Source organism: Fukomys damarensis, unplaced genomic scaffold (assembly GCF_012274545.1).
Source record: "Fukomys damarensis isolate Sample0158 unplaced genomic scaffold, DMR_v1.0_HiC HiC_scaffold_2, whole genome shotgun sequence".
Classification (NCBI taxonomy): Eukaryota; Metazoa; Chordata; class Mammalia; order Rodentia; family Bathyergidae; genus Fukomys; species Fukomys damarensis.
Genome location: NW_022900914.1, coordinates 50,776,372 through 50,804,221, shown reverse-complemented (window position 1 = coordinate 50,804,221; position 27,850 = coordinate 50,776,372). Strand labels below are relative to the sequence as shown.

Below are 27,850 nucleotides of genomic sequence, written 5' to 3'. Positions count from 1 at the left end.
GGGTCCCGACCAAATTTAACAAAAGTAAGTGGTTATTTCCTGTCTGGGTTGTGTGTTTTAATACAGGCCTAAAGCAGGCGACCGGGCAGAAAGGGATGCCGGCAAGGACTTAGAGGTCTGCTTTCAAATTTAGGCTGGAGGTCTGGGATAGGGTGAGTACGGCGAACTGTGACTTTTCGACTCAGGAGACAGTCGCTAGCTCGGGGAGGCGGGCAGGAGTCTGTAGCATGAATTAACTTGGCGCGGAGGGAGGCGCCGCGCTCTGCAGCCTACGGGTTTCGAGTCTTGCCAGAGCCCACATGGGCCGCTGGCTTGGGGAAGGGGGCGGAGGAGAGGGAGGGCAGGTCCGGAGCAGAAAGGGTGGAGGAGGGGGGAGACCGAAGGAAATGAGACAACCTTTTCCTCCCACTGACTCGGGCTTCTCCAGCGTTTGCGGAGCTCAGCACCACAACTCGTGAGCGCAGAGGCCGGTACCCCGCGCCCCCAGCTTAGCCCGGACTCTATCGGGTCGCCAGATTTCTCTGCGGGGCAGGGGTGCCAGCCCAAGCCCGGGACAGCACTTTGCCGAGTACTCTCCTTGGAGAGCGGGCTCTAGGTCTCGCCGCTTGGCTCCGGAGCGTCCGGAGCGCAGCCCCCGGAAGTGCGCCCCGGCGGTCCGGCGAAGGTAAGCGGCACCCCAGAGCGCTCTTGGGGTGCCGGGCGCCGGGCATTTCCACGCGCCCTGGCTTCTCTCCAGAGGCCCCTCTTCGCAAATACCTCGAGTTTTCTGACCTGAAGCCACTGCTTTGTTGCCGAACCCCTGCCCAGGTGTTGTAGGCTGGGAGCCCCAGGAAATTCTTGCTTCTCGAAGCCTTCCTTTTTGTCTCCTCTCCCCGCAGTGACCCTATCGCTTTCCCCGCTCCATACTTTTCCTTTTCTGGATTTAACAACTCTCAGCTTTCTGTCTCTGCAGCCTGGTTTTGGAGAACAGGTCCTTTCCAAATCTGGGCTCCTCTTTCCTCCTCCGCCTCTCTCCTCCTCCGCCTCGGGGAGCTGGGTTGAGCGGGTTGGCCCGCGGCAGTAACTGGCTTTGATCTAGGGCCTGCGGGGGATGACCTGCTTGCGATTTTCGTGTCTTACCTGGCTAGTTTCAGAGACACTCAGCTTCCCCAACCCCCGTCCGCTTTTAGTGACCCTCAGAACCCCGAAGTCAGAGTGGATTGCGTAATGAAATTACGCTGTTGGCGCCCCCTAAAGCCTCAGTGGGACGTTCTGCTGGTCTTTAGGGGCTCAGTCTTCTGCCCCAAGCCGCTCATCTGATGGGTTCCAATGACTGGGTGGAGTGCACTCGAAGTGGAGCGCCGCGGGGTTTTGAGGTAATGAGAAGTTTAGAGAGAAGAGGAGGACCTACCACACTGCTCGCTAGGTTGCGGTTTCACTCTTAGTAACTGCCTGAGCTCGCTGCACGTCAAGTTTGTGAGTAGTGACTCTTATCTCCATTTTACAAAGGAGCAAAATGAAATGCGGAGAGATTAAATAAGACCCAGGGAGCCACACCAAATGGAAAGGGCCCAGCCAGGATTTGGATCTCAGATGGTCTTTACCCCACTTCCCAAGTCCAGCCCTACAATGTTTTCCTGCGTTCAGTCAAAGCAAAAGCCCGCCACCACCATCTCCTTGCTCGTGCCACAGAGAATCGGGCTTTATCCTTTCTGAGCAAATACATTTTGATTTGATTCAAATCCTAAATATTTAGTATTTAGTATCTTGTATCTTAGTGGCTAGTACTGAGCTGTCGCTTTGTTTTTGTTGTTGCTGTTTGCTTGCTTTTGAAAAAAGGTCTTGCTAAGTATTTGAGTTGCCCAGGTTGGGCTCTAATGGAATCCAACTTCCTTAGCCTCCCAGAGGGATGGGATTCCAGGCTGTGCCACCACAGCCTGACTATTTCACCTTTGAATTTCACTCTTTCATCCCTCCCTGTCATTCTGTCTGCCACCAAATGCACAGTTCTGCCTCAGAAGGCTGGATTAATCTCTTCTCCTTGAAAGGCAGTTAAGTACAATAGCTGGAATTAGTCTCTTCCCTGAAAGGCAGTTAAATACAATGGCCAGGAGGCCAAGCCCTCCAGCCAGACCACCGGAGTTTGAGTCCTGGTGGACGCCTTTCTGTACCTTTCCAAGGCTGGATTTCCTCACCTGTAAAGTATGGATAGTAGAATTTAAACTGATGGTTCTCAACTGGGGTTTGACTTTGCTCTCAAGAGACAACTGGACACATCTTTTGGCTGTCCCAATGTGAGTGTAGGAGGATCTTATTCATCACGTGGAAGTTAGGGGTGCAGCTAAATATCCAGCACTGCACTGCACAGCCCTTCCCCCAAGGCAGAATTATCTAGGCCAGAGTGTTAATAGTACTGAGGTTGAGAAACCCTGGCTTAGTGCATCTGTACATAAAAGTTACCATTATTTCTAATTCTCATCCTTATCTGCTGCTTGTTGGCTGACTATCCCAGCCTCTGTCCTCATGTCTTCATTCCAGTACCAGTATTATGTTGCTAAATCCAGAGCAGGACTAACTACGATACCTTTGTTGGTACTACATTGGTAATAAAAGGGGCAGAGATCTACAGATGTTTTACAGTCCTTAAAGGTAACTCTTCTATATGTTCAAGTTTGAGAATCATTGTATATATAGAATAAAATCTTATCTTGGCCCCAGTTTACCTTCCCAGCCTCACCTTATGCCACCTGCTCTGTGCTTCTGCTGTCCCTCTCAACTCCCTCTTCATTTGATGTTCTGTGTCCTGACTCTTTGGAGTGCCCTCCTCCTCCTCTGATTGCAAGTTCCTCACCATTCTTTGAGACTCATCTCTAGTGCCCTTCTGGATAAAGCATTCTTTACTTTCTAAGACCTGTTGCTTCCTGCTGCACCAGCCCATTGACCTTTTTGTTCCTTCAGCATCTCTCTTGTAGTATGTACCTCTTCATGTAGGGATCCCTGGGAATCTCTCTACTGCTCTCTGCATACTTAGAACCTCACACAGTCATCGTGTTCAGAGTGGTGGCTAAGCTTTTCCAGGCTTTGGGGTTCTGCTGCCTGTGTTCAAATCCCAGTTCTGCCATCTGTTAATGCTATGACATTTGACAGGTAGACTCAGTTTCTCAAGCCCTTATTGGTAAAAAATGAAGAAAGAGTCCACCTTCCTTGCAAAGTAGTGACTGAGGACCTACCCTGTGTCAGGATACAGTTCAAATGTAGTATTTTAATGAGTTTTTGCTCACTTAACCCTTATAATGTCTCCTTAAAGTTACTATTGGTATTGTCCTACTTTCCAAACAAAGAAATGGAGGCACAGGCAAGCTAAGCACTTTACCTGGCCTTATACTCACTGGAGGTGGGGTAAGGATTCACACAGACATCTGGATTGTAGAGCATATATTCCTCATACTATGTAAATATAAGCTGAGGTTTGTTGAGTGCATGAATAAAACCCTGTGAGGGCCACTGAGTTCTTCACCTGCACCTAAAGCTATGCCATTACTTTAAAAATTCCTGTCCTTCCTTCCCTCCTTGCCTTGCTATAGTCACAGAGGAGCAGGACTTTGGGGTACAAAATCCTTCTGTTACAGCATCAGTTCAGTACCACTGGCCCAGATGCTAAATGGGGCCTATGTGTGCCCACTCAGGCCTAGAGCTCTTTGGGGATGTGGGTGGAGTTCACACTCTTGCCTGTAGCAGAGAGAGATACAGACCTGGGATGAGGAGCTTCATGACTTCAGCTTTGTCTTTACTAAGCATGGGCCCTTTTGTAGTGAGAGTCTACAAATAATGTTGCGACCAATCAATGAACGGGGAGGGGTAAATGTCACCAAACTGGCTGTCCTCCTGCTTTATACCTGGTCAAAAGCAGAGTATACTTTCTCTCCAAGTATTTTGAGGAATATTTCTGTATTAAAGGTAAAACTTGTTAAAGGAAATTAATGATTCATATGGAGTATTGGATAACCAGATTTGGAAGCAGTTGACATCCCCTGTCTGAGTCATTTGTGATATAGCATACTCACTTTATAGCTCATCACTTTATCATCTCGGAGTCTTACTTCCTCCAAAGCAGCACTGGTTTGGAAGTTGAAAACCCTTCTTATTGGTCTTTAGGTCACTTGCTCTGTAGGCCAGACTGTCTAGCACAAATACCTGCCCATTTGTGGACTCTGGCTTCTTCCGCAGCTGTCCTGAACAGCTGTAATCCCTCTGTATTTTCTTGTTTTGGCAGATTATCCCCCAGCTACAGTAGCATGAGTTCACCTGGCCTGTGCAAGTGTGTGCAATTCTGTGAGGGGCAAAGGAAACACTCCAGTAAGGGTTGCTTTTGAAGGTAGAGCATCATGGAGGTTAACAGAATGTGGAACAGGGCTAGAACATGCCTGTGCAGAGACACATCTCAGATGCTGTGGATGCCCTGTAGCACTGCCTTTCCCTGCAGGCTTCAGACTTTACCCATTTCCTGGCATTGTCCCCTTTCTTGGGACACCTGCCACTGATCTGAGAAATACTTTCCTCCGGGATGTCAGCGACAGTAGTAAAAGACCTGGAACCTTTGGGCATTATTTGTATTTACAGTGAGGCTTTAATCACCTTTTCTGGAAGAACTAGTCATGTTGGTGGGTAAGGTGGGGATGTCAGACTTGCTGCCCCATTTCCAGGTCTCTGATGTCACACTTTATTGTCCCCCTCTTTGGGAAAGCTCAGCTTAACTTACAGGTGTGTACATTACTAATGAAGCTAGCTCCTAGTTCTAGGGAGGCACACTTTTCCCTGTTGAGGTTTTTGGCTGTGTTCTCTGTGAACTGTACTCTGTGCTTGACTGTGTGTGAAATCCTTTTTAAAAAACATTTGGATCTGGGGCTGGGGTGGAGTCTTGAGATGTTATTGTGGACTTGGAGTACAGGTGCAATGAGTAGTTCAGTGCTGGCTGCCAGAGACAGGGAGATGAACAAGACACAGGCCATATCATTGAGGTCACAGTCCATGACATAGAGTGTAAATTCAAAGAGGACATCAGAATGTGTTCAGGAGAATAAGGGACACCTGAGTAGAGAACTGTAGGAGCTCAAAGGAACCAGCCACCATTTTGCTAGAGTCAGGAAAAGCATGTGAGAAGGACACTTGAGCTGGGCCTTAGCGCACAAGTGGGAGCCTCCTAGGTTTTTGAGGGGAGTGGGATTGGTGATCAAAGGGCATTATTATTAAGAAACAGCATGTATAAATCAGAAAGTCAAGAAAAGGGCTGGGAGATACATAGGTATAGGGGTGGAGACTAGAGGCCTAGAAATGGTTGGGGGAGTGGCTGACTTTTTTGCTGTTCTTTTACTGGGGATCGATCTTGGGCCCTTTTGCTTGCGAGGCAGGTGGTGGAACCACTGAGCCAAATCCCCAGCCTGTGGCTGACTTTTTAACAGTCCAGGTATCTGTCCCTGTATGGTTGGGAGACAATGGAGTGAGCATTTACACTCAGGTGTGCCAAACTCTTTGAATGGTGGCTCTGCCTCCTATCTCTGCTGGCCTTGTTTCCTCTTGGGGCAGTGGGACAAGAGCCCAGGGGTCAGGCAGGGACACTGTCTCCACTTAGCAAAGAAACATAGTCAAAACAAAGCTGAGCATGGTGCTTCTGGATGATTGTTTTGTTTTCTTTTCAAACCTCTGGCTGATAAACTATAAGGATGGATCCTTCAGAGTCTGGGCTTTGAGACAATCACCTTTACAGCATGCAAAAGTTTCTATGAATTTCTAATTGCTATGTTTCTCAAGACTTAGGATGTAAAAGACAGAAGGAAAAGGGAAAGAAACAGACAGAAAGGGACTTCCTTTACTTGTGTGGTTTTTTGTTGTTGTTTGTTTTTTCTTTTTCTTTTTCTATCTTTTTTTTTTTTTTGGTACCAGGGATCGAACTTAGGTCCTTGTGCTTGTGAGGCACGCGATGGACCCACTGAGCTAAATCCCCAGCCCATCCATTACTCTGTATTTACTACTTAATGACCCCTGGACAGAAAGGAGGCATTTAAAGATGAATGAATACTCTAACATAGAAGTCACATACTCCTCTTTCAAGATCCTCACAGCCTGAATGGAGAGATAGACAAGAAGACAGCACACCACAGTGACTGGTACCATGAAGACAACATGCCAGTGGGTGCAAAGGAAGACCCAGGCCAGCCAGGGATCATGGAATGTACATAGGGAGAAGGATGCTGTCTTCCACAAAAATCCACTCTCTAGAGAAAGTGGCCCCATGGGTGGCTGCAAATGGTCAGTTATTATACTAGCACTTGCAGTGGAGTCCAGGCCTATGCTATGGGATTTAGATGCCTCTGTCTCATTGATCCTCACAAATGTCCTCTAAATTTGGTATCACAGGAGGAAATGGGGTTATACTCATAGTTTAAAGATAGTCCTGTGATAGATCCAAGCCACTGACTGAGCCCTGTACCAGGAGATGATCTCAGAATACAGCATGATCATCAAAGATGCTTTTAGAAAATCTGTTTTCAGAAAAGAAAGTACAAGAGTGTTGGCTGCTGTGATTGGGGCAGGAATGACTATTTCCTCCCCTTCTGTCACTTTGCTGTGTCCTGCCTGATGTTGAAGCTGAACATGGGCGGTTAAGAGGCTCTCTGATCACCAGGGAGTCCTGTACTTTGTCCTTCACAGAGACAGAAGGTAGGGAAGCCACCATAAACTTTAGAGGAAAACAAGGCTTTGTGCAGAACACCTGCTCTACTTGAAGCCTCTCCCCTTTGCCCTGTACCCTCCTTCTTGTCACTCAGAAGGGCAGTAGCTGTGGGCAACAGACTTCAGGAGCTCTTATTCCTGCTTGGGACTGCAAGATTACAAGGGCTGTCCAATCTCCACCCCCAACCCACCCCGGGAACCTGCACAAACAGCTATCTTCTTGCTGACTCATCCTGTCAGGACAAGACAGGCCAACCCATGGGAAGCATCAGATAGGGTCTTTTATTGGAAGATGTGCATTACTTTCCTGAGACCCTCTGTCCTTTGTGCACCTTGGTTGAGTGACCTTGGACAGCACCTCTTTTCTTTGTTGCCCTGAGATGCAACCGTGAACCTGTGAGCCCAAGAAGGGAGCAAGCGCTGCTTTTTGCCCATGAGAACTTGGTCTCTTTATCCCTCAATGTGTCAGTCTCATGGGGCAGAATGGTTGGCTTGAACATTCCCCAGCATTATATCCTGAGAATGCTGTGACATTTAGAGAACAATAATTTGACATTTAGTCTAGAAAAGACCCAGTAAAGTGAGAAGTACCCCTGTACGGGGACCTTTGTGCTCAGAGATACCTTGGCAGCTTTGATGTGTCTGCTCAGCTCAACCTGTCAGTGTTCATTGACCCCTTCATGTACCACATGTAGTTCCAGGTTTTGGGGACACAGAGATGAACAAGACACTCTTCTTGCCTGTGGACCCTTGCAATCCAGTGCAGAGAGAGAAGGGAATCAGAGTTGGTAATGCAATGCTTTGCTGTCCATCTTTCTCAACTTCTCTAGAAGCAGGGTATATGCCTTATTGATTCCCAGGGCCCATTGCAAACTCTGGCATAAGGTAGGTACTCAATCAATAAATGTTGCCTTCGTCCATTTTCTGTTGCTATAACAGAATGCCAAAGACTTGGTATTTTATAAAGAAAAGATGTTTATTTAGTCCAGTCTGGAAATCCTGCTTGGCACCTGATGGTGATCTTGTCACTGGCTCATGACATGGTGGAAGGCATCTTATGGCAAGACAGAGTAAGGGTGCTAGCTCAGGTCTCTGCTTTTTCTTATAAAGTCACTAATACAATTATCAGAGTCCTACTTCCATGAGCTCATCTATATCTAATTATCTCCAGAAGGACTCACCTGCAAATACCATTAATGCATGACCTTGGGAATTAAGTTTACAACACAAAAATTATGGATGACACACCCAAACCCCTGCAGTTGTACTGCCCTAGAGGCAATCATGTATGCTACTGAAGAGGACAGCTCAACTCACCTCCTCCACAGCTGGTAGGCAGGCCCAAGAACATAAGCATTGAGGAGGCTAAAATAGGAGGCTAAAATAGTGGCATCCAGGATGATGAGAGAGGTAGAGAGAGAGAGAGAGAGAGAGAGAGAGAGAGGACCTGGAGATTGGGAACATAGGCAGAGAGGCTGGTGAGGAGTGGCCAGGTGAGCAGCCATCCCTTCAAGAAGGTGTGGCTAGAAAGCAGGGAGGTGAATTTGTAAAGGAGTGAAACAGCCACATGAGGAAGGACCTGACTAATGACCTGGGCTTTACTTTGAAGGCACTGGGGAGCTACTGCAAGGTTCATATTAAGGGGAAATAGGATCAAAGTTTTATTGCAGTGATAGACCTCTCTGGCAACAGGAGAGACATTGACGACAAACAGGAAGACCAATAAGGATGCCATTGTAGTGTAGGGGGGTGGAAAAAAGCTGTGAGGGTCAGGAGTCAGAAGCATCTCAGTGTACTTTCCAACCTTGCAACATCTCTGTGTAGCTCGCTGTATAGTAATTGTCTCTGAGCCTCTTGTCTTCTCTGAAAATAGGGACCCCAGTGTCTTCCATGTGGTTGGTATGGCATATGGTAGTCAGGGTTGTGCATGATGAAATATGTGAAATATCTATTACAGTGATCTATCCGTAATTGCCATATGATGATATTGGCCAGTATTATTTTAAATACTATTGTTTATTTTCATACAGGTGAGGGGCTGGGGATTTAGCTCAGTGGTGCCACCGCCTGCCTCGCAAATGCAAGGTCCTGAGTTTGACCCCTGGTACAAAAAACAAGCAAACAAACAAACAAAAAACCCAAAACAGTCTGCTTTATTTTCATCCAGGTGAGAAATAATGAGGTTCTATCTAAGACACTGGTAATCAGGGTGGAGAATTGGGCATGGAGTCAAGAAATACTTTAGCAGAAAAGTCAACACAATTTGGTGACTGATTGGCTGAGGAATAAGGGAGAGGCAGGAGTCTAAGATGACTGTGACATTTTGGCCAGAGCAACCAACAGGAAAGATAGTGGGGCTATTCATAGGAAAGGTGATGGAGGAGGAGAAAGAGGGAGCAGTGTTTGCAGGAGAGCACAATGAGCTCAGTTTCAGTGAGCTCAGCAAGAAGCCAGAGAGAGATGTATGTGGGCAGATGTTTTTGTAGATTTGATCTTCAGGAGAGAGGTCTTAGAGAAGATTCATGAGCAACTTTTAACAAGAAATAATGACGTCATGGTGTGGATCAGCTGGTCACAGAGTTGTGGCTTGTGGGAAGCAAAATTATGATAGCTAAAGCTTATTGGATATGTGTGGGGTATTCTAAACTCCATGTGTAGTTGCTCTCAACAACCATTGCCAGAGGAGAGGACATTCAGAGAAGCAGAAAGAAATGTTAGATTGGTGTATGAAAGAGGAGAGTTTCCAAGAGCAAGGGGTCAGCAGCATCAGACTTTATAGAAGTCCACATGAACTGAAATGTCCATAGATTTTGGAACTAAGCAACTATTCATGACATGGTGAGGGGAGTTTGAGAGATGAGCAGGTTGTTGAACAAATGTAAAGCGAGGAAGTGGAGATATTAAGTGTAGGCAATTCCAGAGCTTGGCTACAGAAGCTGGAACTGAAAGGACGATAGCTACAGGTATTAGGCAGAGGCACCGTTTTAGAGAAGAAAACCACACATGGAGAGAGATGAGCCCAGGGGGCCCTGCCAAGCAGCCACAAATGCATTGTGCACACTGGAAAAGTACCTCCATGTTCACTGTCCATTTCCCCAAAAATCTTTACTATTGCTACCTGTCTTGTTGACAGTTAGGCATCATTTTGAGCTTTTGGAGAAATGTGTCAGATCTTCAGCCTTTAATAGGTAGAGCAGAAAAACTTTGTTTTTCAGTGCCCAATGATGAGTCATCACTTGTTGAATCCAGACACTCAGATTTATGCGCAGTGTATGAATTTGCCTGTAAATTCTCTAGAACAGCATACAATGCTAGGTGCCACATCTCACATGGAGAATTGGTTTCTGGTCTGTAGCCACTGGGGAGGTGAGAGTGCTGGTGGCATGAGGCTCTGAAGAAGAAGGAAGGGATGTAGATCATGGTACGGCCGTGGGGAAGGAACAACAAGTTTGGACTGGACATAAGACACTTGATCTTCTGAGTAAATATGTGAAAGGAACAGAAGGTGGCTTGTGTCATATAGGAAATGGAGACATAAGGATATTTACTGAGGTTACAGTTGTCTGCTTAGAATGACCTTGGATGACTTGGCTACTGCCATTTAAGTTCTGAGTAATGGGAAAGACTAACTGGGTATGGTAACACAGGCCTGCAACCCCAACACTCTGGGAAATGAGGCAGAAGGTCACAGGATCAAATTAGTAACTAATTAAAGTAATGTAAATTAGTGACTTAGGGAGATCCTGTCTCAAAAGAAAATATTTAAAAAGGGCTGAAGTTGTAGCTCAGTGTGAAAGCCCTGGCTTCAGTCCCTAGTACACACGTGCATACACACAAACCTCCACACACACACTCAAACAAGAAAAAAACTGACATATCCCAGGCTTAGAGAACAGGGGTTCACCAGACTCTGAGATGATGTATTTTTCTAGGGGCAAAGGCAATTTTTCTGTTTTAATACCTGGAACTATTTTATTCAGGCCACAGGCAGGTGCCACAGAGGGATAAAACCTTGACTTAAACAAAATTGAGCTTTGCCTTAGTTCATGGCACTGACATCCCTGAGGCTCAGCTATAGAATTAGGGTTTGACTGCCAACTTCATAAATTTGACTTGGTTAAAAATGTCATCTTTGCTCTTTGAAAGCATCTCAGTGAAGTACACATACCTTCACAGAGGGTCTTTATGGATGGGGCTCCCCGGAAGAAATACTGTCCTGAATCAGAAAGGCCACACAGGAAATTGCCTGAGGATATTTTTGTTGGTTTGTTTGTTTTTTTCCACATGAAGCAACGACTCACATACATTATTTGCTTGACCTTAAGCCTTTGGGTATCAGGAAAAGTAAACAGGGCATCTTTCAGGAATCACATTCAAGCTTGGAGGTTCTTTTCGTCCTGGAGGATACCAAGAAGCAAAGAAGGACACTTCAGCTTAGCCCCCTGGACACTCCTGTCTTGGCCAGATTGTTTCTCACTTGGGTTTACTCTTGGCTTTGGTGTGTTGTGGGTTGATGCACAGGCAAGCATCTCTCTCCCTAGCAACAAAGGGAAAGAGCTGTTGGTGTCTTGCTCCACTTTTTTTCGGTAGCCAAGGAATAGAGGACATCCTTCTCCAGGAAGGTGTAGTTGGCATATGTTGGCTTTACAGTTTTCTTGGTTATCTCTTGGATAAGTGCAAAGGGCTGCATACATCATCTAGGGTCTCACTGGTGCTCATTCCCATTCACCCGTAGCAACCGTGAGATGTCAGAAGGGTCTAGGAGGAAGTATCTAGTGTGCTCAGATAATAAATGCTGATATTTTTTCACTTGCATTGGACTCATTAGAATAAATTTTATTTTCCCTGAGCCAGTCATTCACTCAACAATGTGTACAACTGCTAAGAGGCCGGTACCAGTTGGGTGATGTTAAAATGGTGGTGATTCCTATAGTCTCAGTTATTGATTCCTTGGAGATTACAGTTGTTAAGGATGGAACTTACAAAAATAAATACACAGATAAATACAGGATAAAAAGGTATTATGGTAAGTACTGTCAGAAGAAGAACTGGGGTGGCCTAGGAGTGAATGAGGAAGAAGTTGGTCTAGATTGGGGGTGTCCAGGGAAGGAGATAGATATGTAGACTGCATACAACGTGCTATTTATTGGAAGGATGGAAAGTAGATGGTGCTAAGACAGCTCCAAGGAGGAGGTCCCTGACCCTTGGATAAGAGTAAGATAGGAGTTCTGGAATCTACAAAAGGAAGGAATATTTAAGAATTTGGAAGAATAGTTTGAAGTTTTGTAAATGAAAAGGGAACAGTGGTTCTTAGTGGAGAGAAGATGGTGTGTTTGAGAAGACTCTTATCCAGTAAGGGTAGAGTTTATGCCACACATCAGGGAATGGCAAGAGAAGAACCAGGCCAGCTAACATGGTTAATATGTCTTGTATGCGAGTCATTGGAGGGAGTGGCAAGCTACCAACTGGCCAGAAAACTTTTTCTGTAAGGGAAATTTTGTGGGCAATGCAGTTTTTGTGACAGAGGCAGCTCTGTTGCTGTAGTGCATAATCAGCTGAAGACAGTATGCAAATCAATGAATCTGGCTTTGTCACAATAAAACTTTATGTATAAAAATGGACACAGTACTGGTTTTACTCATGAGCTGTCATTGGCCACCCCCTGCTCTAGAATGATAATTCTGGTGGCTCAGTAAAAGGGTAAAAGTTGGTTAGAAGACAAAGAGAGAATGGAGACAGGGATGCCAGAAGAGCTTGTGCTTTAATTCAGATCAACTAATGAAGGCACAATGGGGAGAAATGATTTGTGACAAGTTCCAAGGTAAAAATGCCAAAATTCCATGGCCAGTTTGAGGAGAACATGCCTGTTCGTTTCTTTAATGCTCAAAGGATTGATTCTCCCAGTGAAGAAAAAAAAGAATAACCACAGGCCTTTTGGGCATGTGACTCAGAATCACACGGAAATCCTAGGAGGTCACCTGCTGGTCACCAGACACTGTGCTTAGTGCATTGCATAGATTGCTGCATTGCATAGATTGCTGCATAATTCCTGAGAATTCGTAAGGCTATTAAGTACTATTTTCTTTTTCCGAGCTGAAGTGTAGAACTGATAAATTGTTTGTGGAAAGTCACATAGCTGGTAAATGGTGGAGATGAGATTTAACCTGAGCCTAGTGACAAAGCCTAGACCATTCCTGAGAAGCAGGTTCTTTTTCCTACCTCCATGGTGTGGCGTGGAGCCCCATCTATAAGCTGATGCAACTCTTTCCTCTCCCTTCTTCCTTTACTCCTTTTTAAGATCTGTCTAACCTTTAAGGTTCTTAGCCTCTGGTAGTTTTATCTGCAAAACTGCAGTTGAGTGGTTTTTCTTCTGTGTTTGTAAGGCCTGGATTCACATTTCTAACCTCATTAAGTATGAATATTACAATATGAAGACAGGTTGGTAATAAGTTATAGGTTATGGAATCACTGATTTAAATTCCATCTTCAAAGACTTCTTCCACATTTGGAGGTCCTGGAGATGATAGCTTTGCCATATTTTTATTTCAGGGGGTACAATTCCACCCACAGTATAACCCTTTTCTAAGAATTCAGGAGCTTCTTCAGATCAAGGTACCTGAGTGAGTCTCAGGCCAGTTCCTACACCAAGGTATCTTCACATGTGATCATTTTTCTGCCCCCTGCTATGGGTGCTGCTTGGGATGTGGAGGTTCTGTCTGTGCTCATAGTTCCATTTTTATTTTTCAGAGTTTCCTGTCCTACCTTCTCAGCCTTTGCTACTGCTGGTATTTTGTAGGCTACGCTCAATGAATCTGCTTCCCAGCTTCTCCTTTCCCTCTTTGCACTTTGGCCATCATTTATTAGTTTATATCACAATAGCTTTTGAGTTCCTGTTACATTCCAGGCATTATGCTAAGTTTCAAGGATATAAAAGCGAAATGTTTAGAAGTTCCTGTTCTTATGGAGTTCTTATGGGTGGCCACAGGAGCAAACCATGTGAAACAACTGAATAGTGAAGTGTGCATGCAGGTGCTTATTGTGTGACTCTCAGCTTAGTGTCCTTGGTGGCTCGCTAGTGCTGAGTCCAAGATCCCTGGAAGAGCTCAACAGGCCTCCTGTGACCTGGCCTCAACCCCTCAAAGATCTCCTTTTCTTTTCTTTTCTTTTCTTTTTCCTTTCCTTTCCTTTTTCATTTCTTTTCTTTCTCCCCTCCCCTTCCCTCTTCTCCCCTCCCCTGTTCTCTCCCCTCCTCTTCATTCACTTGTGTTTTTTTGTTTGTTTGTTTGTTTTGGGTTTTTTTTTGGTACCGGGGATTGAACTCGGGTCCTTGTGCTTGCAAGGCAGGCCACTTCTCTTCATTCATTTGATCTATGTACTTGCTCTTCCCCTACTATACATTTCTTTCTCAGACAGAGACTTGTTGGTTCCCATGAATGCTCTCTCAACTGGGATGCATTCCTCTGGCCCTGCCCTTAACTTTTGACTCGATGAACATTTAGCCTTTCTGCTCTGAGACCTATCACTGGAGCCACCATTTCCAGGAAGCCAGCCATGGCCCCTCTCCCTTACCTTTCTGTCAGCTCCCTGTGCTCCCCTTAGTTAACAAGCTCTCCTCCTGCAGGGATACTAACAGAAGCTCATTGTCATTATTGCCCCTGCCCGAGTGATGCCCGTACCATCAGCAGGTGGATGAGTCCTGTGCTTCTGGCACCACTTCTGCTCTCCAAGCTGAACTTTTCCTTGACTCTCCTTCCCCCACAATCTCCTGTCTGGTCACCACTTTTTCTTAGCTCCAAGTCCAGAGACCTTGCTGCTCATGACATTCTTTGTACTGCAGACGCCACAGCTATGCTGGCCCTACTGGTTAGTTCTCATGTTGTCTACCGTTGACCACCAGCTGTTTGATCTGCTTGCTTGTCTATAGGAATGTGGTTCTCCAGGGACAGCATAAGTTCCTTCATGGCCTTTCTTATTTCTTTGTTTCCAAAATTTCCCTGTCTCCCAATTTCAAGAACAAAGGATACACAACTTCTGCTTCACTGGTGAATTCAACACACATCATTTTGAGCTTTAAACTTATACCTGGGCCTGTGTTAAAAGCACACAAACTCTTATCTGGTCTTTTCCATCTTATCCAGAAAGATCTGTTTCTTTTATCTTTTTCTGCTTAATATTTTTGGCTTCTCCCAAGTATTAGATGGTACCATGATTTTCAGAAAGTTTTAGCACATATTGTATCAGTGAATAGAAAGAGAATATTCTAAAGAATATTCCAAAGAAATCAATATTTTGTTATACATATATTATTTACTTGATAATTCTAGTGTATTATAGTTCATTAATGATAGTGCTATGACGAAGATGAAAATTTGAAATTGAAGGTCTGGGGTGACAGTTGCAACTTCATTACATGCTTACTATTAGATGTATCCCTATATTTAGTGTTGACTGTTTTTGGAAGGGAAAGTCTGTGACAAGTAAATGTGGGGGGTGATAGCACTTTAAGTTGGATACCTTGTAGATTTAGGTTTTTTTTATTAAAATGATCTGAAAACTTGAAAAAGGAATATAGGGAAAGTTGATTTTAATCTTGATTCCCTCACACTGTAACAGTGTTGCATTCCTTAATTTTAAAAGATATAACAGAAAGGAATAGTAGAACAGGTTCTTTCAACAATTTATGTCTTTGTCAGAAAACACTACCCCAAGTTACATTATGTCATTATGAAGTGTTAATTATGTCACTAAATTTTTTTCCCCAGAAACTGCAATGCTTTTTTTCTCTTTAGTAATCACTTAAAGTCTTTAGCAGAGCATAAAATGCTTAATTTGGCATATTGAGCCCAAACTTCAGTTGTCAGTTTCATTGTTGACACTTTATCCATCACAGGAGACCTGATAGAATAGCCCTGTCTTGCTGATTTGGCCTTGTTCAGATCAGTAAAAGTCTGCCTGACCATAAGAATGAAACAAGTACTAAAGCTACCAATTATACTTACAAAGGTGTAGCATACTATACCGTTACTTATTGTATGGTTAGCTGTTATAGCTTGATAAGAGTACTATTACAGTGTGCATTCAGTGGAAGTCACTGAGCCTTGTCTAGCATTTTAATTGAAAGTGTTACATGGAAGCCAGAGTGGTGATAGTATACTTGCTTGTAGTTTTACAGCATGAAAAGACTTGCAAGGATCTGAATTGTTGAAAGACCTTTTTGGTTTCTTAATTAATGACACATCTGTGTTCAAACGTATTCATGGTTTTGGCAGGAGAACCCTTATTCCGAAGTGGGCATGAGTATATTAACCTGTGGCCTATAAACCAGTGAGGTTTGTGATTGTTCCTTTATTTATTCTTTTCCAGTGTTGGGGATTGAAAAAGGCTTTGTGCATGCTAAGCACACAACTCAACCTCTGAGCTACACTTCTAGCCCTTGACTGTTTATATTTAATGTAACATTCTTTTTTTTTTTGAGACAGAGTCTCACTATGTAGTTGAGACTGACCTGGAACTCACTATGTAGCCCAGGCTGGTCTCGAACTCACAGCAATCCTCCTGTCTCAGCCTCCCGAGTGCTGGGATTATAGGTGTGCACCACCATGCCCAGCTTGATGTAACATTCTTGAGTGTACATGTTTACAGTTAAAATAATTTTTAAAAACGTAATTTGAATCAAATATTTGTATAGCCTTTGGAAGAAATAGATTGACTTTCATTGCATTAGAGTAAGACAGTTGTGGTCTCCTATGGGACATTTAGCAGGGCTCATTTGGAAGGGCCTCTCTGTTGTCATCAAGATAAGTGTGTGCCCGGTTTAGGGCTTTTCACCTTTCAGGTGTGCAGCAGGATGTAGTGAATCTTAGTGAATTGACACAGAACTGATCTGTGTGACTGGGCTGTAGGATGAGCTCTCTCTGGTGAGAAATGATAGGGAAGGTCTCTGGTCCAAGTTGCCCACCTTCCCAACACCCACATGGCCAGCCTCCTGCTGAAAACTTCTTTCCTCCAGCCCCTTTTGGAGCTGCCTGAGCTCCCTATAGTGAGGGTTTTTCAACCCCTTGTTGACTTCAGGACTTCTGTGCTTCTGCTCTGGTTCCAATCATTCAAATATCCTTACAAATTACTTCCCAGAACTGTCAGCCCAACACAGAAAAGGTAACTAGGAATATCCTTTGTTTCCATCTGCATGTTCTTGCCAAGCAGTTTTTGCAGAAGTTCTCTAGTCTGTAAAAGCCTCAGGCATGCTGTGTTGGGGAGGCCCAGAGGAGTAGACTGAAGACTCTGCTTGAGGTTAAGAATAAAATGATGGCTAACGAACGGACCTCTTTTTTAATGTCTTGACTTAAGGATCCGCATATCTGCCAACATGTACCACTCGTAATTCTAGAAGCAAAAAGCATGTAGAATATGGTCAGGGTCATCCAGGCACGTTAGTGTGGCTAATTTTTATTTCCAATATGGAATGGATGTGTTGTCTTCCATTCTATACATTGATCTCCTGCTAGTCAGTCTCTGTGATGGTCTGTCTCATTGTTCTCCAGCTAACACTTACAGGCTGATATTTCTAAGGTCGTAATCTTGTTTTTTTTCCCTTCACATTTGATACTCCTTCTTAGTTTACTTCATCTAGGTCCCTACCTTTGCCAATAACTCCCTAATGCCTTTAACCATCACTCTGGGGTCACAATAAGATTCCAATCTACCTTCCCAAAGTTATCCCCCAACTTTTTATAATATTTCTTACAAACTGACCAAGCTCAATGCTCTTGGGTCTTCCTGTACTTCCTTCATGCAGGAAAATTGGTTGTAAGAACCAAAGAACTTCTAACCCAATGGAAACATTAAAATGAATATAGTTTCATCCAATGCAAAAGACCTGTCTTAATTACTTTTCTTGTTGTTGAGACAAAATACCCAATACCCAAAGTTGAAGGACTAAAGGTTTATTGTGGCTCAGTTTGTAGAAGTTTCAGTCCATAGTCAACTTGCTCTGAGGTAGGGTGGCATGGTAGAGGGGCACTGAACAGGAGAAACAGTCCATGGCAAGGCAGGAAGGAGACAATCATGCAAGCAGCAAGAAGCAAAACAGCAGAAGCAGCAGCTGCAAGCCTGTCCCTCCCTTTATATTTCATCCAGGCTACACTCTTTTTAACTGGTGCTTCCCATAGCCAGGGTTGGGCAGCCTTAATACCAGCATCACACCCTTAATCCACATTCACAAACCATAATCCAGCCACCTTTGAAAATCCCCACCTATGACTGCATAAAGCTTTGGCGGGGGCATCTAGATACAAGCTGTAACGCCATATACGCACAGACCTTTTTGCATTTTGAAGTCCAAAAGAAGGAGCTGTTATGCGTGCTGGGGAAGATCCGAAAATATTCTTCCAGGAAGTTGTGAGATAGATCTTTACAACTCAGATGTATGTTGATGCAGAAGAGTTTGTTCCAAGCAGAGTAAAACCCAGAGGTAGAACATTCTTTTGGATTCTCATCCCTCTGTCCTTTCCCTGGTTATGGGGTTGTTGATAGGAAGTGTAAGAGAAAAGTGGTCCCATCTTTCTGGACGTTGGACTGTGTTGAAAATGTAGATTAAGAAAGAGAATCTATGAAGAGCTTTGATTTACAATATCACATTTATAGTTTAGTTTAGTTGGTACAGATCCACTGATAGTTTTAGAACATAACAGCAGCGTTATTAGAACATCATTTTCTAAAACTCAGATTGGCACCACTGTATGAGATAGAGATGGGGAAGGGTAAGAAAAGGAGAAATTCCTGAGATAGGGGAATGATAGTGGGGATGGAGATTAAAAAGGATATGAAGTAGGATTTTAAGGAAGAGTAAGGGTCCATGATGATCCTCATATTTGAGCTGGGTATTTAATAAATGGTGTTGGAAAAACTGGATTTCAACTTGCCAGAGATTAAAACTAAGCCCCTATTTTTCACCATGCACTAAACTCGAATCCAAGTGGATTAAAGATCTAAATACTAAACAGAAACACTAAACTTGTTGGAAGATATGTTAGGTAGAACTCTCAAAGACATTGACATAGGAAACAATTTAATGAACAAATCCTCAGTACACAGGAACTAGAACAAAGAATCAACAACTGGGATCTCATCTTATTAAAAAGCTCTGCACTGCAAGAGAATCACTAACAGAGCTAAAAGACAACCTACAATGTGGGGAAAAAATTTTGCCAGCTGTTCCTCAGACAAAAGTCAACCATCTAGAATATATAAAAAACTCAAAAAAAAAAAAAAAACACAGACCCACAAATACAAAGACCCAATTAAAAAATGGGCATCTGAAATGAGCAGACACTTCTCAGACAAGTAAAAGCAGCAAATAAATACATGAAAAAATGTTCAGCACCACTGGTCGTTCGAGAGATGCAGATGAAAACAACACTGACATTGCACCTCACCCCAGGAAAAAAAATGGCTGCTATCAAGAAAGCAACCCGGGGCCGGGGATTTAGCTCAGTGGTTCTCACAAGTGCAAGGACTTGAGTTCAATCCCCGGTATCAAAAAGAAAAAAAGAAAAGAAAGCAAACAATAACAAATGCTGGAGGAGTTGTGGGGACAAAGGAACCCTTCTCCATTGGTGGAAGTGTAGACTGGTGCAAGCACTGTGGAAATCAATATGGAGATATCACAAAAAACTAGGATTAGAGATCCCATTTGACCAGCTATTCCTCTGCTGGGTATCTTCCCAAAAGAATGAAAAGAATCGTACCACAGCTATATATGCACGCCCATGTTTATAGCGGCACAGTTTGTAATAGCTAAATCTTGGAAACAACTCAGTTGCCCATCAACTGGAGACTGGATAAAGAAGATTTACTACTCAGCCATAAAGAACAAGAAACTAGAGATATTTATAGCTAAGTGGATGCACATTTAGCTCATACTCAAATGACATAATAGGACATGCTTATGTAAATACCGAATAATTTCTCGTGTGAAAAACTAAAAATGTAAACAAGGATGAAAATGTTTAATTGATACTGTGAAATAGGAAGAAAATGTCTAGAGGATTATGGGAAGTGGGAGGGGTAGGGGAAAGGAAAGAGGAAAAGGGAAAAACATGAGAAAAGGAAAAAATGTAAATGAAGTATTTGTAAATAGGAAAGGGTGGAGGGGTTAAGAGAGGGCAAGGGAATGGAGAAAAAATAAGAACCAAGATAATTCATATAAGGTACAAGATCCCAATGATGAATGTAACTGTACTGTATGCCTAAAATGTACCAATAAACTTAATGGAAAAAAAATAAAGACAAACAAAAAAAGTAAAAAGCTTTATGAGGAGAATAAATTATTTTGACATGAAAAAGTTTGGTTTTCTTAGAGGATTAAAATCTTACTGTAATAAACTCAGAACCAACAAATGGGATCATATCAAATTACAAAGCTTCTGCACAATGAAGGACCAACAGAATGGAGAGACAATCTACAGAATGGGGGAAAAAAATTGCCAGCTATTCCTTGGACAGAGGACTAATATCTAGACTATATAAAGAGCTCAAAAAATATAGAACTTCCCCAAAATAAAAGAACCAATCAAAAAATAGGAAGCTGTAACAAATAGGCACCTCTCAGAAGTACAAATAGCCAATAAATACAGGAAAAATGTTAAGTACCTCTGCTTATTAAAGAAATGGAAGTTAAAACAACACTGAGATTCCATCTTATTCTGGGGAGTATGGCTATCAACAAAGAATAAAATAAGACTGTGGCAAGACTGTGGGGATAAAGGAACCCTCCTGCATTTTTTTTTATATATAGGTAGATTCTGGTATTTTTTTTTTCTCATTGAGTTTATTGGTACATTTTAGGTATACAGTACAGTTACATTTATTATTGGGATCTTGTACCTTTACATGACAGGTCTTGGTTCTCATTTTTTCCCCTTACCCCTGCCCTCCCTTCACCCCCTCTTCCCTTCCCTATTTACAGATTCTTCATTTCATTTATTCATTTTCTTATATCTTTTTTCCCCTTATTTCCTTTCCCCTACCCTTCCCACTTCCCCTACACCTTTAGCCCTTTTCTTCCTATTTCACATTGTCAAATTATACCATTAGGATCTTATGTTCAATTACAGTTTTTCACAACAGAGAAACTATTTGATATTTACACATGTGTGACTTATTTATTTCATTTAAGAATATGTCCTTGACCAAGCGTGGTGGCGCACGCCTGTAATCCCAGCACTCTGGAAGATGAGGTAGGAGGATCACTGTGCATTTAAGACCAGCCTGGTCTAAATAATGAGTTCCAGGTCAGTCTCAACTACATAGTAAGACCCTGTCTCAAACAAAACAAACAAACAAACAAAAAACCCAAAAACAAAACAAAACAAAAACCCCCAAAGAGTATACCCTCAATATGCATCCATTTTCCTATGAATGACTCTAATTTCTCATTCTTTATGGCTGAGTAATATTCCATTTTATAGAAAAAAACACATTTTATTCATCCAGTCTCCAACTGATGGGCAAATGGGCTGTTTCCAAGTTTTATCTATTGCAAACTGTGCTGCTATAAACACATGGGCGTGTATATATCACTGTGATATGATTCTTTTACTTTTTTTTTGGAAAGATACCCAGCAGAGGGATGGCTGGGTCAAATGGAACCTCTAATCCTAGTTCTTTGAGGTATCCCCGCCTCACCCCAGAAAAAATGGCTGCTATCAGGAAATCAACCAATAACAAATGTTGGCTGGGTTGTGGGAAGAAAGGAACCCTTCTGCATTATTATTATAACCCTTCTGTAAACTAGTACAACCATTATGGAAATCAGTATGGAGATTCCTCAAAAATATTAAAAGTAGAAATTCCTTTCCACTCAGCTATTTCTCTTCTAGGTATATTTACAAAAGAGTTAAAGACATCATAGTATGGTGGTGACACATTCATACCCATGTTTATAGAAGCACAATTCATAATAGCTAAATGCTAAAGTGGCACATATGTCCTTCAACAGATGAATGGATAAAGAAAAGGTATTTACACACAATGGCATACTGATCTGCCATAAAAGGGATAAACTTGAAGAGTCATTTGTAAGAGACATTTGTGCCTTGAGGCCATACTGTGTGAAATAAATCAGACACACAAGCTTAAATATCATGTGATTTCTCTAATATGAGAAAACTAAAATATAAAGAACAAAATAAAAAATAGAATACAGGGCAAAGAGAGATAGATCTTTTGCAAAAGAGAAGGGGACCAAGAGATTAATGGAAGGGAGAAAAAAGGAGGAAAAAGGGATGAATTTTTTTTTTTTTTTTTTTTTTTTTTTTTTGAAACAAGGTTTCTCTATGTAGTTCAGGCTGACCCGGAACTCAGTTATCCTTCTGCCTTAGCCTCCCAAGTGCTGGGATCACAGGTGTGCACCACCTGGTGCACAAAAAGAGAATTGAGATATTTTATGTACATATATCAACTCCCCACAAGAAATGTAATCATTAGGTACTGAAAACACGAACTAATAAAAAAAAAAAACTTGCAGCCACCCTTGCAGGGTATTCCTTTGGATTCTCACCCCTCTGTCCATACCCTGGTTGACTGGATATTTGATCTCCATAACACACTGGAGGTCTTTGGATTGCTGGTGCTGCTATGTCCTACCTTGGTTGCTTTTGCTGCTGGCTGCATCTTAGTTCCGACAGTGCCATCATTCAATTCCATGTGAGCTTCCTTTGTGTTTATGATTTGGGAACTGCAGAAATAAACTAAAACTGGAGAGGGCTGGGAGCATCCAGAGCTTGTAGGACTGATTTAGTTAAACATTTTCAATCACTTTATTCTCATTCTGAAGTTTTCACATAATAAAAACCATTCCTGACCACACTAAATAAATTTTGCACATGCCGCTTGAACTACTGTGCAATCTTATCCCAGTGTGGCTTCCTCAAAGATTAATATTTCACTAAACTATTCCTCTGGGTAGGCTGAAGCCAGCAGCTGTGTGGAAACTCAACATTTGCTTTGTACAGTGAAACTCTAGGGCAGGGCTGCTTTTCACATATTTTGGACATATTGCTCATTTGGTCAAAGTAAGCACTCTTGGCAAAGTCCATGGGGCACAAGCCATAGCTTGTGTTTTTATCTATTCAGATATAAAATAATGAGAAAATGTGGTTCTAAATGGTATCATACACCATTGGTGCATAGAAATTGTAATTATTATTCACTAAGCACTGCTATGGTTTTTCTAAGATTTGACCCCCAAAGGTTTATGTGTGGAGGTTTGGGCTCTAGTGTGGCTATGTGGGAGGTAATGGGACCTTTAAGAAACAAGGGTTAGGGTAAATGCCACAGGTCATTAGGGTTTGGCCCTGGGAGGGATTAAGGTAGTTCTCAAACGGACCCTAATTAGTCCTCAGTCCTTCTTTGACTTCCCTCTGCCCAGGTGATCATTTTCTCTTGTATGCATTTCCACCTAGCAGTGTCATCCTCCATGAAGTGAAGGATTTAGAGACCCTCGCCAGAGTCCATGATACACTGGACTCCAGTCTTCAAAATTGAGCTTCAATCAATGTGGCTTTTCCTTTTTAACCTATGGCCGATTAAACCATTAGTTTCTGAATATTGTATAAGCCTAATATCCTTGGAATAAGCTCCGCAGGTGCATATCATAAAACATCATAAGAGAAAAAGTCATTTTTATAGATTATGGAGTTCTATTTGTGGAGGTTATGTTAAGGATTGTTTATGTCTGTGTCCTTGAGGATTTTGAGCTTTCTGGCTTTTGTTTTTGGTCTTGTTTCTGGGGTGGTGTGGATTGAACTCAGGGCCTTGTGCATGACAGCAAGTGCTCTGCCACTAAGCTACAATCTCAGCTTAAGTTTTATGTTTTTGTTCTGTTTTTGTCCATGATTGGTATCAGTGTCATGCTAGTTTACTAAAATAAACTAGGAAGTATTCTCTCCCCTTTGATGTTCTGGAAGAGATTGTGTAGAATATATGGTAATTCTTTTTTAAACTCTTAATGAGATTTTTCAGTGAAACAATCTGGGTCTACAGACTTTTGGGAATGTTAGATTATTATTGCTTCTTATAGCTATAGTGTTATTTAATTATCACTGTCATGTTGGATGAGTTCTGGTACTTTGTGCCTTTCAAGGAATCAGTCCGTTTTGTCTAAATTATAAAGTGCATGTATGCTGTTATTGCTAATATCCCTTTATTACCCTTTTATCTGCAAGTGACATCTTCTGTTTTATTCCTGATATTGATAATTTGTGTCTGTTTTTACTTTGGTTAGTCTCGCTAGATGTTTGATGAATTAGATGAATTACAAAGATTTTTTTTTCAAAGAACTTCTGATTATTTTGTTTGCTTTAAAGTCTACTTTATCTGGTTGATATATCCTATTACTTTAAAAAGATTTTCTATGATATAAAATTTGTATCGTTTTTCATTAAATTTGTTCATATTGTTATATTTGAAGTTAGTTTTACATAGTCATGCATTTGGGTCATGTTTTTACATTGATTTTTGCAATAGCTTTTGACATGTTTTGATCATGTACATTTAATATAATTACCAATATATTCAGGCTTAAATCTGCCATTTTTTGTTTTTGTCTTAATTTTAATGTGGTCTATTTCTTGTCTTTCTTGGGCGACTTGAACATGTTGTACAATTCCATTTTGATTTATACATATTTTTGTTGTTTTTCAGTGATACTGGGGATTAAACCCAGGGCCTTGCACACGCTATATAAGTACTGTATCACTGAGCTATATCCATAGCCCTTCTTATTTTCTATTTTGAGACAGGGTCTTGCTAAGTCTTCTGGACTGGCCTTGAACTGATGATCCTTATACTTTATCCTCCTGGATAGCATACGCCACTGGGCCCAACTCTTTGTAGCGGGGTTTTTTTGTTCTGCATTTTGTTTCTTGAGACAGAGTCTTGCTACATAGTTCAAGCTAAACTTGAACTCACTATGTAGCCCAGACTAGCCTCAACCCTCAGTGATGCTCCTGCCTCAACTTCTGGAGTGCGGGGATTATAGGAGCACACTGTAGTGTTTTTGAGTGTATCTCTTTGTTTAGTTTTCTTGGTAGTTGATCTGGTATTACATTATATATATGTAATTTAACACTGTCTACTGGTGTCATTTCACCAGCCTGCATGAAATACAAGAAACCTTAACCTTACCCTGTTTGTGTCCCCTTTGCCCTCTTCCATTTATAATTAACTTAGGTATTTCCTTTGTGTATCAAGAATTGTGAAAATGTTGCATCATCTGTGAAATAAAATTTAGGAAACTCAGGATGAAAAGCAAAGATTATTATATTTACTTATATTTTGGTTTTCTTCCTTCCTGATAGTCCAGGATAGTCTTTTTCTTTCTGTTTAGAAAATTTCTTTTAGTCACTAGGGGACATCTACTGGTGACATTTTCCTTAATTTGAGAACATCTTGATTTCAGTATCATTTCTGAAAGGTTTTTTCCCCCCTTCTGGGTATGGATTTTATGCTGATAACCCTTTTCTTTCAGCACCTAAAATGTATTACCATTTAGTGCTTTTGGCTTCTCTCTTATATATGTACTAAGAAGTCCTCAGTCATTTGAATTGGCTTTTCCGTATAACTAAGATGTCATTTCTCTCAGGCTGCTCTTAAGATTTTTTCTTTTGCCTTTAATTTTCAAAAGTATAATGAAGATTTGTCTGGTAGTGATTGGGGGGGTGGTTTACCCTCTTTGAGGTCCACTCAGATACTATAGGCTTATGTTTCTTTCCTAATTTGGAAAATTTTAAGTGGTTACTGACTACTTTTTCAGTTCCTCCTACTTTCTCATCTTCTTCTAGAGCTCTGATGACATACATTTAGACCTTTTGTCCTAGTTTTATGTGTCACTAAGACTCTTCTTTTTCCAGTCTGTTTTCTCTCTGCTGCTAAATGAATAATTTTGTTATTCTGTCTTCCAGATCACTGATTGTATCTTCTGTACCCTCCATTCTGCTATTGAATTCATCTACTGAGTGTTCTATTTTGGTTGGTATATTTTGTAATTCTGTAATTTTTTGCTTTATGTCATCTTTATTGAGACTTTTTGCTGAGACTTTTAAGTTTCAAACATCTTCATAATTGCTCATCAGAGCATTTTTACCATGGATGTTTAAAAATCTGTCTCAGATAATTCCACCTTTTCTGTCCCCTTAGTGTTGGCGTACGTTACCTGGCTCCTCCTTATTGTTGGATAAGAATGGGAGTTCCAGATCCCATGTGGTCCCTCTGACATGGGGCTTGCAACCATTGGTAGTGATGAGAGTCCTGACTCTTCACAAGGCCTCCTCTGATAGCCCAGCAGGGATGGGGAGAGACTCCTAGGTGTTTTTGAATGGAAGTGTCCTGTGTTTGAATATATCCTCCAAAGTTCATGTGTTAAGAAACTCTATCCTCACTGCCGCACTATTGGAAGGTGGATCCTAGTGAGGTCACAAAGGCTCTCTCACAAACTGGTTTAATGTCACTATTGCAGGAGTGGGTGAGTTATTGAGTGAGTGGATTTGTTATAAAAGCAAGTGGAGCCTTTCTTTGCTCTTCTGCTTTTACCGTGTCCTGCCCTTCTACCTTCTGCCATGAAATGACACAGCACAAAGGCCCTCACAGGATGCCAGGGCCTTGATATTGGACTTTCTCGCCTCAAAAACTATGAAATAAATAAATTTCTATTCATTACTCAGTCTATGCTATTGTGTTATAGCATAAAAAATGGGCTTAACTTCTTGATGACATAGTGTAGCTCATTACCAGCTGTCTGGGATGCAAGGCTCGCGTCCCTTCTGGGCCTTCTTTGATATCAGTCTGGCATGAACATGGAGGCTTCTTGTTCCGACTCCTTAAAGGTGGGAGTCCATGCTCTTGACTCACGCTCTGCTGGTGTAAGTGTAGGTGAGGACCCCATTTTTTTTTATTAATTAGAGTAGAATGGGTGTTTAAGAGTTTCTTACCTTGACCAAGAGATGAAGGGAAGGAGTAGAGGGGGAAGTGAAAAGAGTTGCAGTGTTAGGTGCACGTATCGATTCCCTATGGTGAAGGTAGTCTATGTACTGCAAACATGTGCCAATTGAAAAGAGGAAAAAACGACATCAAAAGAGAAAAATGTCAATAGCCAAAGTTTGGACTAGATCTGTTTGTTTTCTTTTTTCTGTGTGACATCTGTTTTATAGTTCTGTCTCATCAATGAGACCATTATGAAATGTAAAGAGAAGAGAGAAGAATAAAGAATGAAAGGGTGTGGGAGTTTCCTGCCTTACTAGATTCCTCTTTCCTGGTATTTGGGTGGGAGAGAGCTAGCTTCTGTTGGGCTTCTGTGTTCTTGGTCTGCACCTGATTTCTAAGCTGCTAGTTTCTCCAGCCATTTCATCCCTTAGTGCGTCATGCTCATGATTCTTTGAGAACTATTTGCCCCTAATGAACCTTTCAGACCATCTCTGGCTTCTTCAACCCATTCCCTTTATTTCTGCAAGCATTTTCTTTCTAGAAAGCAGAGCTGACCATGTCACTGTCCTGCTGATACTATTTATTGCCAGTAAAAATCAAGTTTGGCCTCCATAAGGCATTGTAGATCCTCCAATTCCAACTTTGCTTTTCCATCAGCAACTTCTGTTGAGTCCCTTTTTCTATCCCCCTTTTTTTCAGATATGGTGTATGCTTTAGTTCATGTTCTTCCTTCTCTCTTCAGTATCTTTCTTTATTCTTGGAAAGAATAGTTGAGAATTTAAGTCACTGGAGTTGGGAAGCCTCCATTTAAATTCCAGCTCCAATGTTTTCCAGCTGGGTGATCTTGGGTAGCTTTACCTCTCCACGCCATGGTCTTCTCACCTTATAAATGACAGTAGTATCGCCTGCCTTACAGGATAGTCATGAGGCTTAAATTAAACATTCTTCATTAATCTTTCAGCAAATAGCACCATTTCCGAGAGAGACTTCAGTAAATGTGAGCTGTTGGTATAATCAGTAATTAAATTAATACTGTGCAGTTCAGCATTCAATTTGAATGTTACCCTCTATGAAGACTTTATGGGTTCTCACCATTGCTGCCTGTTATTGGAATTAATAACTTATTTCCAAATGGCCCTACGCCACTTAATTTACATTGTCT

At 42.0% G+C, this 27,850-nt stretch overlaps 1 protein-coding gene and 1 long non-coding RNA gene across 3 annotated transcripts in view; one reads left to right on the top strand and one right to left on the bottom strand.

Moving 5' to 3' along the window:
• Positions 1–222: 222 nt before the first annotated feature.
• Positions 223–27,850, top strand: part of Eva1a (eva-1 homolog A, regulator of programmed cell death) — a 56,648-nt gene continuing 29,020 nt past the window's right edge. The window contains exon 1 of one of the 2 annotated variants that reach the window (XM_010631602.3): positions 223–664. The gene's annotated coding sequence lies outside the window, so the exon portion shown is untranslated. Of the gene's footprint in view, positions 665–1,338; positions 1,356–27,850 lie in introns of those variants that run through there. The other variant, XM_033765059.1, reaches the window with a different exon arrangement.
• Positions 16,364–26,109, bottom strand: LOC104867279. Its single transcript, XR_781722.1, has 3 exons — positions 25,922–26,109; positions 18,028–18,282; positions 16,364–17,091 (listed from the first exon to the last, which is right to left on the bottom strand). It is a non-coding gene; the product is annotated as an uncharacterized LOC104867279 (long non-coding RNA).